The sequence below is a fragment of the Salvelinus fontinalis genome, chromosome 4 (assembly GCF_029448725.1).
Source record: "Salvelinus fontinalis isolate EN_2023a chromosome 4, ASM2944872v1, whole genome shotgun sequence".
Taxonomy (NCBI): Eukaryota; Metazoa; Chordata; class Actinopteri; order Salmoniformes; family Salmonidae; genus Salvelinus; species Salvelinus fontinalis.
The window spans coordinates 45,428,390-45,445,289 of NC_074668.1; positions in this window are offsets into that span (position 1 = coordinate 45,428,390).

Consider the following 16,900-nt stretch of genomic DNA (forward strand, 5'->3'; position numbering starts at 1 on the left):
AAATATCATGAACACGTACGACGCTGCGCTTTGGTCCAGTCATTTACAGGAAGAGGATCGTGACAAAATATGGATATTTTCTATCAATATTTGAATTTTGACTTCCCTTATGAATTCATAGAAGATATTTGCAAAAGCTGTACAGGGCTCTATAGCATCAAACAAATGCGAGACATTCAGATATTCAAAGAATGTTTATTTGTCAAATTCAAAAATACAGGGGAGTGTACATGAATGCTAACTCAAGAGAACTGGGTATTCAACAAGAATGTTATATGGTAAAAGTAACTTACATTTTTTTTTTAACAGTGTAGTATAGTGTGTCCAACTGTGTCTCAGGTGTAGAGACACACAAGAGCAGAGAACTGTAGCTACAGATTGTTACACCAGATAATGTGAGACCTGTCTTGATCAATTAGTGAGAAGACTTGAAAAATAGACACGATGGCTGTGCGCATTGTGATGGAATACTTTATGGCGCAAAAAAAATATTTTAATAACGGAGCATTTTCTAAATTCGCTAAGGTTGGTAAATATTATCTGTGCTATACCAAAGAGTGCATATCCTGTAACTCTCAGTAAAGGATACCAAAAATATTTGGTTAAATCACATGATCTGGTGTAACAATATGTAGCTAAGAGAACTAATGATCAGCAGATGATGGGAGAAGGGATCATGATGAAATTGCCATTCCAAAGAAACATACAGTAAATTCAGGGAATACTGTAGTTGTAAAGCTGTGGGAGGAGTTTCCATCATGATAAACTGCCATTCAGCTCCTCATGAGTCATCTGTTTGAAATCCAGCATAATGTATAATCCCCCGAGAGGGATGCAGTTCACACAATACACGAAGCTCACGCACCACACTGTATTTTCTATAAGACACATTTTTTTTTACACTCTATTCTAAAGTTTAAACAACAGTTGCACCTTGCCAACATAATATCAACATTAGGATAGACTAGTTGAACATGCATACGTGTGCACAGGAACAGAGATTGCATTTACAACACTATCTAGCCTAATAGAAAGAAATATGGCATAACCCTCAACCTTTTCACAGTGACCAGACTGGACAAATGAGCCTAGGTAGGTAGGCAGACAGTATCTATCAACAGCCATGTATATCAGGCATGCTTAGGTAAATATTTTTTATAGTAAAACCAGCTTCAGTTTTAGAGATTTTCAACAGTAAACTGTTGTATTATTGTTTCTCCTCACTATTTGCTAGTTAACATAGCTAGCTAGCTTGCTGGATATGCAATACTTGTTATTTACACCTGTTTGGAATCCTATCTGTCGTCATGCTTATCATTTTGTGAGTTTGAAATGCATCCACAGTCATAATCATAACAAATGTCAACCCTTGTCAATTACGTTACATAGCTAGCGAGTTAAATGATTTACAGTTGCTTATGTAATGCATGTTTGCGAACAAGTTACACATGTGAGGCATGGCGCATAACAAATGTGCAGGTGCCAGGCTAACTAGCTAGCCAACTCCAGTCATGTGCTAACGTTTGCTAGTAAACCTAGCTTTAGGTGGCTGGTTGTAACTTGCTGTTTAGTAGCTAGCCATATCTACGAGAAAAAAAAGAAGGTTTTAATGATCGAGAAACAAAAGGTCTCCAATTGTAAAACCTCTTCTATGTTTTGTTATGTAAATTAACACTGAAGTGATAGATGTGCAGATGATGATGTACAAATAGAAATACTGGTGTGCAAAAGAGCAAAAAAGTAGGTAGTTGGGTGGGCTATTTACAGATGGGCTATGTACAGCTGCAGCGATCTGTAAGCTGCTCAGATAGCTGATGCTTAAAGTTAGTGAGGGAGATATAAGTCTCCAACTTCAGAGATTTTTGAATTTCGTTCCAGTCATTGGCAGCAGAGCACTGGAAGGAAAGGCGGCCAGAGCAGGTGTTGGCTTTGTGGATGACCAGCGAGATATACCTGCTGGAGCGCGTGTTACGGGTGGGTGTTGTTATGGTGACCAGCGAACTGAGATAAGGCGGAGCTTTACCTAGCAAAGACTTATAGATGACCTGGAGCCAGTGGGTCTGGTGACAAATATGTAGCGAGGGCCAGCCGACGAGAGCATACAGGTCGCAGTGGTGGGTGGTATATGGGGCTTTGGTGACAAAACGGATGGCACTGTGATAGACTACATCCAATTTGCTGAGTAGAGTGTTGAAGGCTATTTTGTAAATGACATCGCCGAAGTCGAGGATCGGTAGGATAGTCAGTTTTACAAGGGTATGTTTGGCAGCATGAGTGAAGGAGGCTTTGTTGCGAAATAGGAAGCTGATTCTAGATTTCATTTTGGATTGGACATGCTTAATATGAGTCTGGAAGGAGAGTTTACAGTCTAGCCAGACACCTAGGTATTTGTAGTTGTCCACATATTCTAAGTCAGAACCATCCAGAGTAGTGATGCTAGTCAGGCGGGCGGGTGCAGGCAACGATCGGTTGAAGAGCATGCATTTAGTTTTACTAGCGTTTAAGAGCAGTTGGAGGCCACAGAAGGAGTGTTGTATGGCATTGAAGCTTGTTTGGAGGTTTGTTAACACAGTGCCCAAAGAAGGGCTAGATGTATACAGAATGGTGTCGTCTGCGTAGAGGTGGATTAAGGCATCACCAGCCGCAAGAGCAACATCATTGATATATACAGAGAAAAAAGTCGGCCCGAAAGTGAACCCTGTGGTACCCCCATAGAGACTGCCAGAGGTCCGGACAACAGGCCCTCAGATTTGACACACTGAACTCTATCTGAGAAGTAGTTGGTGAACCAGGCAAGGCAGTCATTTGAGAAACCAAGGCTGTTGAGTCTGCCGATGAGAATACGGTGATTGACAGAGTCGAAAGCCTTGGCCAGGTTGATGAAGACGGCTGCACAGTTATCGATGGTGGTTATGATATCGTTTAGTACCTTGAGCGTGGCTGAGGTGCACTCGTGACCAGCTGGGAAACCAGATTGCACAGCGGAGAAGATACAGTGGGATTCGAAATGGTCAGTGATCTGTTTGTTAACTTGGCTTTTGAAGACTTTAGAAAGGCAGGGCAGGATGGATATAGGTCTGTAACAGTTTGGGTCTAGAGTGTCACCCCCTTTGAAGAGGGGGATGACCACGGCAGCTTTCCAATCTTTAGGAATCTCAGGCGATACGAAAGAGAGGTTGAACAGATTAGAAATAGGGGTTGCAACAGTGGTGGCGGATAATTTTAGAAACAGAGGGTCCAGATTGTCTAGACAAGCTGATTTGTACGGGTCCAGGTTTTGCAGCTCTTTCAGAACATCTGCTATCTGGATTTGGGTGAAGGAGAAGCTGGGGAGGCTTGGGTAAGTAGCTGTGGGGGGTGCATAGTTGTTGGCCGGGGTTGGGGTAGCCAGGAGGAAAGCATGGCCAGCCCTAGAGAATTGCTTATTGAAATTCTTGATTATCGTGGATTTATCGGGGGTGACAGTGTTTCCTAGCCTCAGTGCAGTGGGCAGCTGGGAGGAGGTGCTCTTGTTCTCCATGCACTTTACAGTGTTCCAGAACGTTTTGGAGTTAGTGGATGCAAATTTCTGTTTGAAAAAGCTAGCCTTTGCTTTCCTTACGGTGTGTATTGGTTCCTGACTTCCCTGAAAAGTTGCATATCACGGGGGCTATTCGATGCTAATGCAGTACGCAACTGGATGTTTTTGTGCTGGTCGAGGGCAGTCAGGTCTGGAGTGAACCAAGGGCTATATCTTGTCTTAGTTCTGTATTATTTGAAAGGGGCATGCTTATTTAAGATGGTGAGGAAATTACTTTTAAAGAACAACCAGGCATCCTCAACTGATGGGATGAGGTCAATATCCTTCCAGGATACCCGGGCCAGGTCGATTAAAAAGGCCTGCTCGCAAAAGTGTTTTAGGGAGCGTTTGACAGTAATGAGGGGTGGTCGTTTGACCGCGGACCCATAAAGGATGCAGGCAACAAGGCAGTGATCGCTGAGATCCTGATTGCTGTTTCAGAGGTGTATTTGAAGGGCAAGTTGGTCAGGATAATATCTATGAGGGTGCCCATGTTTACAGATTTAGGGTTGTACCTGGTGGGTTCCTTGATGATTTGTGTGAGATTGAGGGCATCTAGCTTAGATTGTAGGACGGTCAGGGTGTTAAGCATATCCCAGTTTAGGTCACCTAACAGAATGAACTCTGAAGATAGATGTGGGGCAATCAATTCACATATGGTGTATAGGGCACAGCTGGGAGTTGAGGGGGGTCTATAACAGGCGGCAACAGTGAAAGACTTATTTCTGGAGAGATCAATTGCTGATAGGAACATTTCTGAAAGACGTCCAATGGCTCTATCGAACTAGGACAGCCATATCTACACCCCAGAAAACATATAGTGCAATCAGTATAACATAGAGCCTTTGCGAAATGCCACAAAGCAGGACAACATACATTTTTAGATCTCGTCCCTCCCCCCATCAATACACCGGAAGCATATCATTCAGCGCGCGCAGCCCTGACCTTCCTTCCTCCTGGACAATTATTTGCAAAACACATCTCACTTTTCTAGAAATGCTTCAGAAATGATGAAAACAAGCACATATTCCCCCCGGGTGACATTCCCCTTTAACAGAGAGCAAAGTGCTTTTTCTCTGGGCTTTCTTCTGGTATTTATGCTAGTTAGAAAACTTAAAACGCATTCCCCAACAAACCTTCAAGCAAATCATTAGCAAAAGGCAGTACACATCCTCTCTTCTTTACTATAAACATGGTCTGATACAGTATGCTCCTAATATGGGACGCAAACCAGATGATTTTCAGAGTCTAAATAATCCAGCCACAGCTGCAGGTATGGGGGAGGCGAAATTGAAACGTTAACATCATCATAAATGTAGTGTGTCTGATTGAATGGGTTATCCCTCTATGGACAATTGCTATTAAATTGAGCTAAATAGCATGAATTAACCTCGGCAATATTTTTTTAATCGTGTGTTTAAAACGTGATTGTTTGCAAGTGGATACTGATGTTCGAGGATGAGTACTCATGCCCATCCCTAATACTTAGCTGGCTGCATGTTGTAAAAGATTTTTAAGTTTGGAAATTGAACCGTGCATGTTTTCAATAGGACCTTGTCGATAGGCATTACAATTCAACAATGTCCCTTCAAGTCTAGTGTGTATTCTACCTTTACAGGACACAAAGGTAGAGAGCTAAGTGTGAAATTCATGTGCGGCCAACATTATGGGAACCTGCTGCAGCTCAGCCTGCTAGCTAACACTTTGTGGTATAGCATCATATCCAATAGGAACAACAAGTGAAGGGAGAAGGAGAGAAGTGTGTGTGTGTGTGTGTGTGTGTGTGTTAATGCACATTTTACACTACTGACTGTGTTGTCCTATTGTAGGTCTATTGTAGGTCTATGCCGGTGTCAAGGCTGGTGAGAATGTTGCTGTGGGAGTGGTCAGCTGTCTAGTGATCTACCCTTGCTACCTGCTGGTTTTCACGCTCTTCAGAATGAGCTGTAACAAGGTGACACACACGTACTGTACCTTTATAACTGACACACACCTTCATAACTCACACACACACACACACCCTTGCGTCTATCTACACACTCATCACATCTCCCCCAAAATGCACTAGAATCCCTGAGCTCACCATAACAAATGTTTGTGTCCGTCATCCCTGCCTGTGTGAATTCTATATCTTGAGGACTCCTGATATCTCCAGGAGTGATAAGTATAATTTTTGTCTTAATCTGTTGTTTTCTAGTACTGCATTTTACTTTAAGTGTATTTTACTTTCCCAGTAGCCTACTTGGCGTGTGAACTGCTAACTATTCCTAATTTGCAGCTGATTGCTGACACATCAATCAGGATTAAGGGGCAGGGCAATAACTGACGGTTGTTGTTTTGGTAATCAGTGGCTGTGTTGGAGGGGGAGTGGTTTCTCCTATGCTAGGCAATTAGGAATTAGTGTCAATTCTTTCAGTCTCCCTTGTTTTCTCAGTGGCAGCTGTAAGTGGCGATCATGTCAGCAGCGTTCTCATTGCTGAAACAAAGACGGTTCTGCTGAGTTGTTCGAGGAAGGAAAGAGAGGAAGGCTCCACACCACTCTTTCACTTGAGTATTTTACCTGGTTATTTTCAAATGATTTCATTTTGCCCTTATGTAGTTTTGTCAACTATGTGTGTGCTTTCTATACCTGTTCACTCCTCTCCCTGTAAGCTTTACAGATGCTCCCCACCCCTTGACTGTAACCCTTCTAATCGGCACCGTTTGGAACTGCTGATCTGTGGTCAAGAATGCCAAGTTGATCTCAGCCTATGCTACCCTTCAGTCTCTAGACGTTTTTGCCCTGACAGAGACATGCATCACCCCAGAGAACACTGCTACTCCAGCTGATCTCTCTTCATCTAACTACATGTTCTCTCATAGTCAGAGAGCATCTAGTCATCGTGATTGTGGCACAGGGCTACTCATTCTTTTCTCACTCACTCACTTACTTACTCACTCACCTCACCATCTCATTTGAATTCCATGCTGTCACTGTCCACTTGTTATCTATCACCCACCAGGTGCCCTTAGCGAGTTCGTCAATGAGATTGCCACCTTGATAAATTTCCCGATGGCTCACCACTCATTGTTCTGGGTGACTTCAACCTCCCAACGTCTGCCTTCGATTCCTTTCTTTCCCCTCCTTGCCTCTTTCGACCTTACCCTTTCCCAGTTCCCTCACACTCACAAGGCAGGCAATTCACTTGACCTCATCTTTACTAGAGGCTGTTCACCTACTAATCTCACTGCAACTTAATCCAGGTCACTGATCACTACTTTGTTTCCTTTTCTGTCTCCCTCTCCTCCAATCTTACCCACTCAGCCCCTACCCAGATGGTCAAGTGCCATCGTCAGCTTTACGTTCTCTCTCCCACTACTCTCTCCCCTTCTAAATCCTTCTGTCTCCCGATTCTGCCTCTTCGGCCCTACTCTCCTCCCTTTCTGCATCCCATGACTTGCACTGTCCTCTTTGCACGCAGCCAGCTAGTGGCTGAGTGACCCTCTGACTTCAAAAGAGCCAGAATTGCTCCCCTCCACAAGAATTGACCACTCTGACGTCAAAAACTACAGGCCGGTATGCCTTTTTTAATTTTCTTTCCAAAACACTTGATCATGCTGTGTCTGACCAACTTTCTGGTCATTGCTTTCAGAATGATCTTTTTGACGCTAACCCATCAGGCTTTGACAGCTCACTCAATCGAGACTGCTCTCTTCTGTGTCACGGAGACTTTCCACACTGCCAAAGCTGACTCTCTCGCCTTCGTTCTCATCCTCCTAGATCTATCTGTTGTCTTCAACACCATGAACCATCAGATTCTTCTCTCCACCCTCTCAGGGCTGGGTGTCTCAGGCTCTGCACACTCTTGGATTGCATCCAAACTCTCACTACTGGTATTCCATAGGGCTCGGTTCAAGGCCCTCTCCTCTTTTCTCTCTATACACTAAGTCACTCGGCTCTGTCATATCCATGGTCTCTCCTATCATTGCTATGTGGATGACACTCAACTACTGTTCTCCTTCCCCCCCTTCTGACACACAGGTGGTAACACGGATCTCTGCGTGCCTTGCAGATATCTCAGCTTGCATGTCAGTCCACCACCTCAAGTTCAACCTCGACAAGACAGAACTGCTTTTCCTCCTGGGGAAGGCCTATTCGCTCAAAGACCTCTCCATCACGGTTGACAACTCCAGTGTCACCCTCCCAGAGTGCAAATAACCTTGGCGTGACCCTGTACAACAGCCTGTCGTTCTCTGCAAACATCAAAGCAGTGACTCGCTCCTGCAGGTTCATGCTCTACAACATCCATAGAGTATGACCATACCTCACAAAGGAAGCGGCGCAGGTCCTAATCCTGGCACTTGTCATCTCCCTTCTGGACTACTGCAACTCATGGTTGGCTGGGCTCTCCGCTTGTGCCATCAAATCCCTGAAACTTATCCAGAACGCCAAAGCCCGCCTAGTGTTCGACCTTCCCAAGTTCTCCCATGTCACCCCGCTTCTCTGCACACTTCACTGGCTTCCATTCAAATCTCGCATCCACTACAGGACTATGGTACTTGCCTACAGAGCAGCAAGAGGAACTGCCCTTCCCTACCTTCAGGCTATACTCAAACCCTACACACCAACCCGAGTACTCTGTTCAGCCACCTCTGGTCTCTTGGCCCTTCCACGCTGACAGGAAGATAGCACCTGCTCAGCCCAGTCAAAGCTCTTCTCTGTCCTGGCATCCCAATGGTGGAACCAGCTTTCCCCTGAAGCTAGGTCAGCACAGTTCCTGCCACAGTCCCAGCCCATCAAAATCATTTGGATATTGCGTTTGTTGTCCACTTTAAAACTAGATGTTTTACCTACATCAGGTATCTCTGTGTGTGCTGTTATTCATTAAAATGCTATCACTTGTACCCTTTTCACACTATTGTGCTGAACCAAACAGTTCTGCGGTCACACTTTTCTTTTCACAACATCTTATTCAACACACTCCAGCAACTGTGGTGTATGAAAAACCAAGCCAGTATTTTGCTTGGCTTAGTAGTATAAGAAGGACACTGTGTTTGGAGATTATTTTGTTTCACAGAAAGAGTCAGAATTCTTCTCAGGCTAGATTTGATAAGCAGTGAAATAAGTGGTATTCTGGTGATGATTGTGTCTCGCTCTCTCACGCGAAACACACACACACAACCTGGAAATAATTATAACGACACACACACACACTGTACACAGTGAGTTGGGTTTGTATCTGATGTGTCCCAAATGGCATCGTATTCCCTACGTAGTGCACTACTTTTGACCAGAGTTCTATGGGACTTGGTCAAGAGTAGTGCATTATATAGGGAATAAAGTGCTGTTTGGGATGCAGGCTGCCTCTCATTGTCATGACAGTCCCTGATTAGAAGAAGTAAATAACATGTCAGGTTTCATTTCTCATGCTGTGGTGTGTGAGTTTGTGTGTATGTGTCCATGTCAATGTGTGTGTGTGTGTATGCATGGGTCTCATTAGAGAGAGGGAGTGGTAGGCTACGTGGTTGTTTCCATCCTTCAAAGAAACAGCCAGGACTGTGTTTGCACAAGCATACACAGATGCCCGTACACACGCACGCCTGTGCACACACACCAGAGCTGTGGCTGCCTGGAATCCTGTGTGGGAACATTGCATTTAGAGCGGTTTAAACACAGCCTCTCCCTACTGCTGCTAGCAGGTCTCCCAGGATTATTGGAAGCAAAAGCAATGCTCTCAGCTCCTACAGCTATCACAGTGAGCTATCTGTAGCAGATTGCAGCGCCAGCAGCACCTCATTTTTACATTACACAGAAACACAGAGACTACAGAGCTCAGGAGATGGATCTTAACACAGATGTAGCCGTCTATAGTTCTACAGCGTCTTAATCTTCCTGATGATTTCATATGCCTTAATACCACTGCTATCTGCATGATACAGAGCACTCCCTTCTCCCACACTACTGACTCTTCCCCCTCTATGGCCCCTAATGATAAGATAGGTACAGTGCATTCGGAAAGTATTCAGATCCATTGACTTTTTCCACATTTTGTAACGTTACAGCCGTTTTTCAAAAATTGATTGAATAGTTTTTTCTCCTCATCAATACCCCATAATGACATTTTCGCAAATGTATAAAATAAAAAAACTGAAATATCACTAACATATGTATTCATGCCTTTTACGCATTACTTTGGTGAAGCAGCGATTACAGCCTCGAGTCTTCTTGGGTATTACATTTACATTTAAGTCATTTAGCAGACGCTCTTATCCAGAGCGACTTACAAATTGGTGCATTCACCTTATGACATCCAGTGGAACAGCCACTTTGCAATAGTGCATCAAAATCTTTTAAGGGGGGGGGGGGGTCAGAAGGATTGCTTTATCCTATCCTAGGTATTCCTTAAAGAGGTGGGGTTTCAGGTGTCTCCGGAAGGTGGTGATTGACTCCGCTGTCCTGGCGTCGTGAGGGAGTTTGTTCCACCATTGGGGTGCCAGAGCAGCGAACAGTTTTGACTGGGCTGAGCGGGAACTGTACTTCCTCAGTGGTAGGGAGGCGAGCAGGCCAGAGGTGGATGAACGCAGTGCCCTTGTTTGGGTGTAGGGCCTGATCAGAGCCTGAAGGTACTGAGGTGCCGTTCCCCTCACAGCTCCGTAGGCAAGCACCATGGTCTTGTAGAGATAGGTTGGAGAAGGTTTGAGCAGAGGGAAGAGATGATAGGATGGAAGAGGAGAGAGTAGCGGGGGAGAGAGAGCGAAGGTTGGGACGGCGCGATACCATCCGAGTAGGGGCAGTGTGGGAAGTGTTGGATGAGAGCGAGAGAGAAAAGGATACAAGGTAGTGTTCGGAGACTTGGAGGGGAGTTGCAATGAGGTTAGTGGAAGAACGGCATCTAGTAAAGATGAGGTCAAGCGTATTGCCTGCCTTGTGAGTAGGGGGGGAAGGTGAGAGGGTGAGGTCAAAAGAGGAGAGGAGTGGAAAGAAGGAGGCAGAGAGGAATGAGTCAAAGGTAGACGTGGGGAGGTTAAAGTCACCCAGAACTGTGAGAGGTGAGCCGTCCTCAGGAAAGGAGCTTATCAAGGCATCAAGCTCATTGATGAACTCTCCGAGGGAACCTGGAGGGCGATAAATGATAAGGATGTTAAGCTTGAAAGGGCTGGTAACTGTGACAGCATGGAATTCAAAGGAGGCGATAGACAGATGGGTAAGGGGAGAAAGAGAGAATGACCACTTGGGAGAGATGAGTATCCCGGTGCCACCACCCCGCTGACCAGAAGCTCTCGGGGTGTGTGAGAACACGTGGGCAGACGAAGAGAGAGCAGTAGGAGTAGCAGTGTTATCTGTGGTGAGCCATGTTTCCGTCAGTGCCAAGAAGTCGAGGGACTGGAGGGAAGCATAGGCTGAGATGAACTCTGCCTTGTTGGCCGCAGATCGGCAGTTCCAGAGGCTACCGGAGACCTGGAACTCCGTGGGTCGTGCGGGCTGGGACCACCAGGTTAGGGTGGCCGCGGCCACGCGGTGTGAAGCGTTTGTATGGTCTGTGCAGAGAGGAGAGAACAGGGATAGACAGACACATAGTTGACAGGCTAAAGAAGAGGCTACGCTAATGCAAAGGAGAATGGAATGACAAGTGGACTACACGTCTCGAATGTTCAGAAAGTTAAGCTTACGTTGGAAAAATCTTAATGACTAAAATGATACAGTACTGCTGAAGTAGGCTGGCTAGCAGTGGCTGCGTTGTTGACTTTGTTTGAAGTGTAGCTGGCCAGGTAGCCTCGATAGCTGGCTAGGTAACCTCGGTAACTGGCCAGATAATTAGTCTAACTACACAATTGTCCTAGATACAAGGACAGCAAAGACAACTATGTAGCTAGCTAACACTAGCCAGCTAACACTACACTAATCAAATCGTTCCGTTGTAATGTAATAGTTTCTACAGTGCTGCTATTCGGTAGAAGTTGGCTAGCTAGCAGTGTTAGCAGTGTTAGCGGTGTTGACCAGCAGTATTGACTAGGTAGGGGAACGGCAGCGCGGCGGACGAAAATAGCTGGCTAGCTAACCGAAAATTACTCTAGACTCCACAGTTATCTTAGATACAAGGACAGCAGAGACAACTGTGTAACTAGCTAACACTACACTAATCAAGTCGTTCCGTTGTTCCGTTGAATGTAGTAGATTCTACAGTGCTGCTATTCGGTAGCTAGCTAGCTAGCTAGCAGTGTTGATTACGTTACGTTACGTTAAAAGGACGAAAATAGCTGGCTAGCTAACCTAGAAAATCGCTCTAAACTACACAATTATCTTTGATACTAAGACGGCTATGTAGCTAGCTAAGATCAAACAAATCAAACCGTTGTACTGTAATGAAATGAAGTGAAAGTGTGACACTACCTGTGGAGCGAAGCGGAATGCGACCGGGTTGTTGGTCGCGTTGTTGGTGTGTGATGCTACATGCTTGGGGTATGATGCTACATGCTTGGCACACCTGTATTTTTGGAGTTTCTCCTATTCTTCTCTGCAGATCCTCTCAAGCTCTGTCAGGTTGGACAGGTAAGCGTCGCTGCACAGCTATTTTCAGGTCTCTCCAGAGATGTTCGATTGGGTTCAAGTCTGGGCTCTGGCTGGGCCACTCGAGGACATTCAGACTTGTGCCGGAACCACTCATGCGTTGTCTTGGCTGTGTGCTTAGGGTCATTGTCCTGTTGGAAGTTGAACCTTCGCCCCTCGATACTGACTAGTCTCCCAGTCTCTGCCCGCTGGAAAACATCCCCACAACAAGATGTTGCCACCACCATGCTTCATCGAGATGTGACGCTTGGCATTCACGCCAAAGAGTTCAATCTTGGTTAATTTTGTCATGTTCCTTTTACTGAAGAGTGGCTTCTGTCTGGCCACTCTACCATAAAGGCCTGGTTGGTGGAGTGCTGTAGAGATGGTTGTCCTTCTGGAGTTTCTCCCATCTCCACAGAGGAACTCTAGAACTCTGTCAGAGTGACCATCGGGTTCTTCCTGACCAAGGCCCTTCTCCTCCGATTGCCCAGTTTGGCCGGGCAGCCAGCTCTAGGAAGAGTCTTGGTGGTTCTAAACTTCTTCCATTTAAGAATGATGGAGGCCACTGTGTTCTTGGGGACCTTCAATGCTGCATACATTTTTTGGTACCCTTCCCCAGATTTGTGCCTCGACACTATCCTGTCTCGGAGCTCTAAGGACAATTACTTCGACCTTATGGATTGGTTTTTGCTCTGACATGCACTGTCAACTGTGGGACCTTATATAGACAGGTGTGTGCCTTTCCAAATCATGTCCAATCAATTGAATTTACCACAGGTGGACTACAATCAAATTGTAGAAACATCTCAAGGATTAACAACGGAAACAGGATGCACCTGATCTCAATTTCGAGTCTCATATCAAAGGGTCTGAATACTTATGTAAATAAGGAATTTCAGCTTTTTTTATACATTTGGCAAGGGGTCTGAATACTTTCCGAATGCACTGTATGTGATAAAGTGAAAATCTGAATTCAAAATTCAATATGTTTCTGCTTATAATTTCCAACATTTTGGTAGGCTATTTGTTAGTCAACTTGTCTATAATTAGATAAATGCAGCTTCTACTCTGTCATTACTTGTTGCCCTAGAAGATGAAATAAACCCTTGCTTGCTCACCAGAATAATGTCATAGAATAGAATGAATGCTTAAAACTAACTGACATCGGTAAGTTTTCTCATTCACCTCTGCTTCTGTCATGGAGCAAAGACTTTTAGGGACCGGGAGAAAATGCAAATACAAACAAAAAAAGAGAAAGATTCAGTGAGAAATGTCCTTGTGAAATTAGTTTGACCAGGTTTAAGGAAATTAAACCTGTGAAAACAACCCAATATGTTGCTGATACTATTTCAGTTTGGCTTGAAATGCTATCAGCTTTATGACGCTGATAAAAATAGCACATTTACAGACAGTACCTAACCGTGCTTTCGTTTTCTATCAAGATGCTGAAAGAAAGAAATCATATTTACCCACTCCTTTTCCTGAGTAAAAATGTACATTTGCTGTATAATTTTACTACAAGAAATGTTTAATTCTGCGTTAATATTATATAAGGCTATGCGAGAGGTTATAGACCTACGGTACATTCAGTGTCCAGATTTCAGTTAGGCCTGCAACCCATCAGTAGACCTATAGTTCCCTTGACGTGCCATAAATGAAGTCCCTATCTTGTGACTGTCAAATTTGTATAGCACCTCACAATTATCACAAATAACATGGTTATCATCCTCTTTTACCACTTCACCAAAAATGTCCCAAACATTACGGTTACAAGTTCAATATAGACATTAATATAATGTCATATTTAGTTTGTATTCATCTGTGGGCTACCGTAATCATTTTTTTTAAATTAAAGAAAAGGCACATAATTACCAATTTAAAATTCTGAATATGTGTAGATGCACTTGGAGAATAAAGGTGATTATTGGTGAATAAAGTATGTCAGGAAAATATATATAAGGAACATAAATATATTAGCCTCCAATCCCAACCTCCCATCTCAATAAAACATGCCCTTCTGAAAGCAAATGAAGAAAAACACATACACTACCATTGAAAAGTTTGGGGTCACAGAGAAATGTCCTTGTTTTAGAAAGAAAATAAAAAATGTTGTCCATTAAAATAACCTCAAATTGATCAGAAATACAGTGTAGACATTGTGAATGTTGTAAATGATTATTGCAGTTGGAAATGGAATATCTTCATAGGTGTACAGAGGCCCATTATCAGCAACAATCACTCCTATGATCCAATGGCACGTTTTGTTAACTAATCAGAGTTTATAGTTTTAAACGGCTAATTGATCATTAGAAAACCCTTTTTCAATTATGTTAGCACAGCTGAAAACAGTTATTCTGATTTAAAGAAGCAATAAAACTGGCCTTATTTAGACTAATTGAGTATCTGGAGCATCAAATCTGTAAACATGGGCACCCTCATCGACGTCATCCTGACCAACTTGCCCTCTAAATACACCTCTGCTGTTTTCAACCAGGATCTCAGCGATCACTGCCTCATTGCCTGCGTCCGTTATGGGTCCGCGGTCCACCCCTCATCACTGTCAAACTTTAAAACACTTCTGCTAGCAGGCCTTTCTAATCGACCTGGCCCGGGAATTGACCTCATCCCGTCAGTAGAGGATGCCTGGTTGTTCTTTAAAAGTGCTTTCCTCACCACCTTAAATAAGCATGCCCCTTTTGAACGAAGAACAGATATAGCCCTTGGTTCACTCCAGACTTGACTGCCCTTTACCAGCACAAAAACATCCTGTGGCGTACTGCACTAGCATTGAATGTCCCAGCGATATGCAACTTTTCAGGGAAGTCAGGAACTAATATACACAGTCAGTTAGGAAAGTAAAGGCTAGCTTTTTCAAACAGAAATTTGCATCCTGCAGCACTAATTACAGAACGTTTTGGGACACTGTAAATTCAATGGAGATTAAGAGCACCTCCTTCCAGCTGCCCACTGCACTGAGGCTAGGAAACACTGTCACCACCGATAAATCCACGATAATCGAGAAATTCAATAAGCATTTCTCTACGGCTGGCCATGCATTCCACCTGGCTACCCCAACTCCGGCCAACAGCTTTGCACCCTCCATTTCTCCTTCACCCAAATTCTGGTTCCCTACAAATCAGCTGGGCTAGACATGTCTGGACCCTCTCTTCCTAAAATTATCCGCCGCTATTGTTGCAACCCCTATTACTAGTCTGTTCAACCTCTCCTATTGTCTCAGATTCCTATAGATTGGAAAGCGGCCAGGGTCATCCCCCTCTTCAAAGGGGGAGACACTCAAGACCCAAACTGTTACAGACCTATATCCATCCTGCCCTGCCTTTCTAAAGTCTTCAAAAGCCAAGTTAACAAACAGATCACTGACCATTTCGAATCCCACTGTATCTTCTCCCCTGTGCAATCTGGTTTCCCAGCTGGTCACGAGTGCACCTCAGCCACGCTCAAGGTACTAAACGATATCGTAACCGCCATCGATAAAAGACAGTACTGTGCAGCCGTCTTCATCAACCTGGCCAAGGCTTTCGACTCTGTCAATCACCGTATTCTCATCGGCAGACTCAACAGCCTTGGTTTCTCTAATGACTGCCTCACCTGGTTCACCAACTCCCTCTAATTCTCTCTCCCTCTCTCGCTCTCTCTCCTCCCAGAGGATCTTTGCCCTAGAACCATGCCTCAGGAATACCTGGCCTTATGACTCCTGGTCATGCTGCTGCTCCATTTTCTACTATTCTGCCTGTGACTATGGAACCCTGAATTGTTCAGCGGACGTGCTACCTTGTCCCGGACCTGCTGTTTTTGACTTTCTCTTTCTCTACAGCACCAGCTGTCTCGACCTCAAGTTTGAACATCTTGAAGAACAATCTGGCCTTAATGGCCATGTACTATCTCACCCGGCACAGCCAGAAGGGGACTGGCCACCCCTTAGAGCCTGGTTCCTCTCTAGATTTCTTCCTTGGTTCCTGCCTTTCTAGGGATAATTTCCTAGCCAAAGTGCTTCTACGTCTGCATTGCTTGCTATTTGGGGTTTTAGGCTGGGTATATGTATAGCACTTTGAGACATCTGTTGATGTAAAAAGGGCTTTATAAATACATTTGATTGATAAGTGGACGCAAGAGGTCTTTCGGCAACAAATTCTCACCTCCTCCCGCCGGACTTCATTGTTGAGGACATGTACACTATATACACTGCTTAAACACAATGTAACTCCAAGTCAATCACACTGATGTGAAATCAAACTGTCCACTTAGGAAGCAACACTGATTGACAATACGTTGTGCAAATGGAATAGACAACAGGTGGAAATTATAGGCAATTAGCAACACACCCCCAATAAAGGAGTGGTTCTGCAGGTGGTGACCACAGACCACTTCTCAGTTCCTATGCTTCCTGGCTGATGTTTTGGTCACTTTTGAATGCTGGCGGTGCTTTCACTCTAGTGGTAGCATGAGACGGAGTCTACAACCCACACAAGTGGCTCAGGTAGTGCAGCTCATCCAGGATGGCACATCAATGCGAGCTGTGGCAAGAAGGTTTGCTGTGTCTGTCAGCGTAGTGTCCAGAGCATGGAGGCGCTACCAGGAGACAGGCCAGTACATCAGGAGACGTGGAGGAGGCCGTAGGAGGGCAACAACCCAGCAGCAGGACCGCTACCTCCGCCTTTGTGCAAGGTGGAGAAGGAGGAGCACTGCCAGAGCCCTGCAAAATGACCTCCAGCAGGCCACAAATGTGCATGTGTCTGCTCAAACGGTCAGAAACAGACTCCATGAGTGTGATATGAGGGCCCGACGTCCAC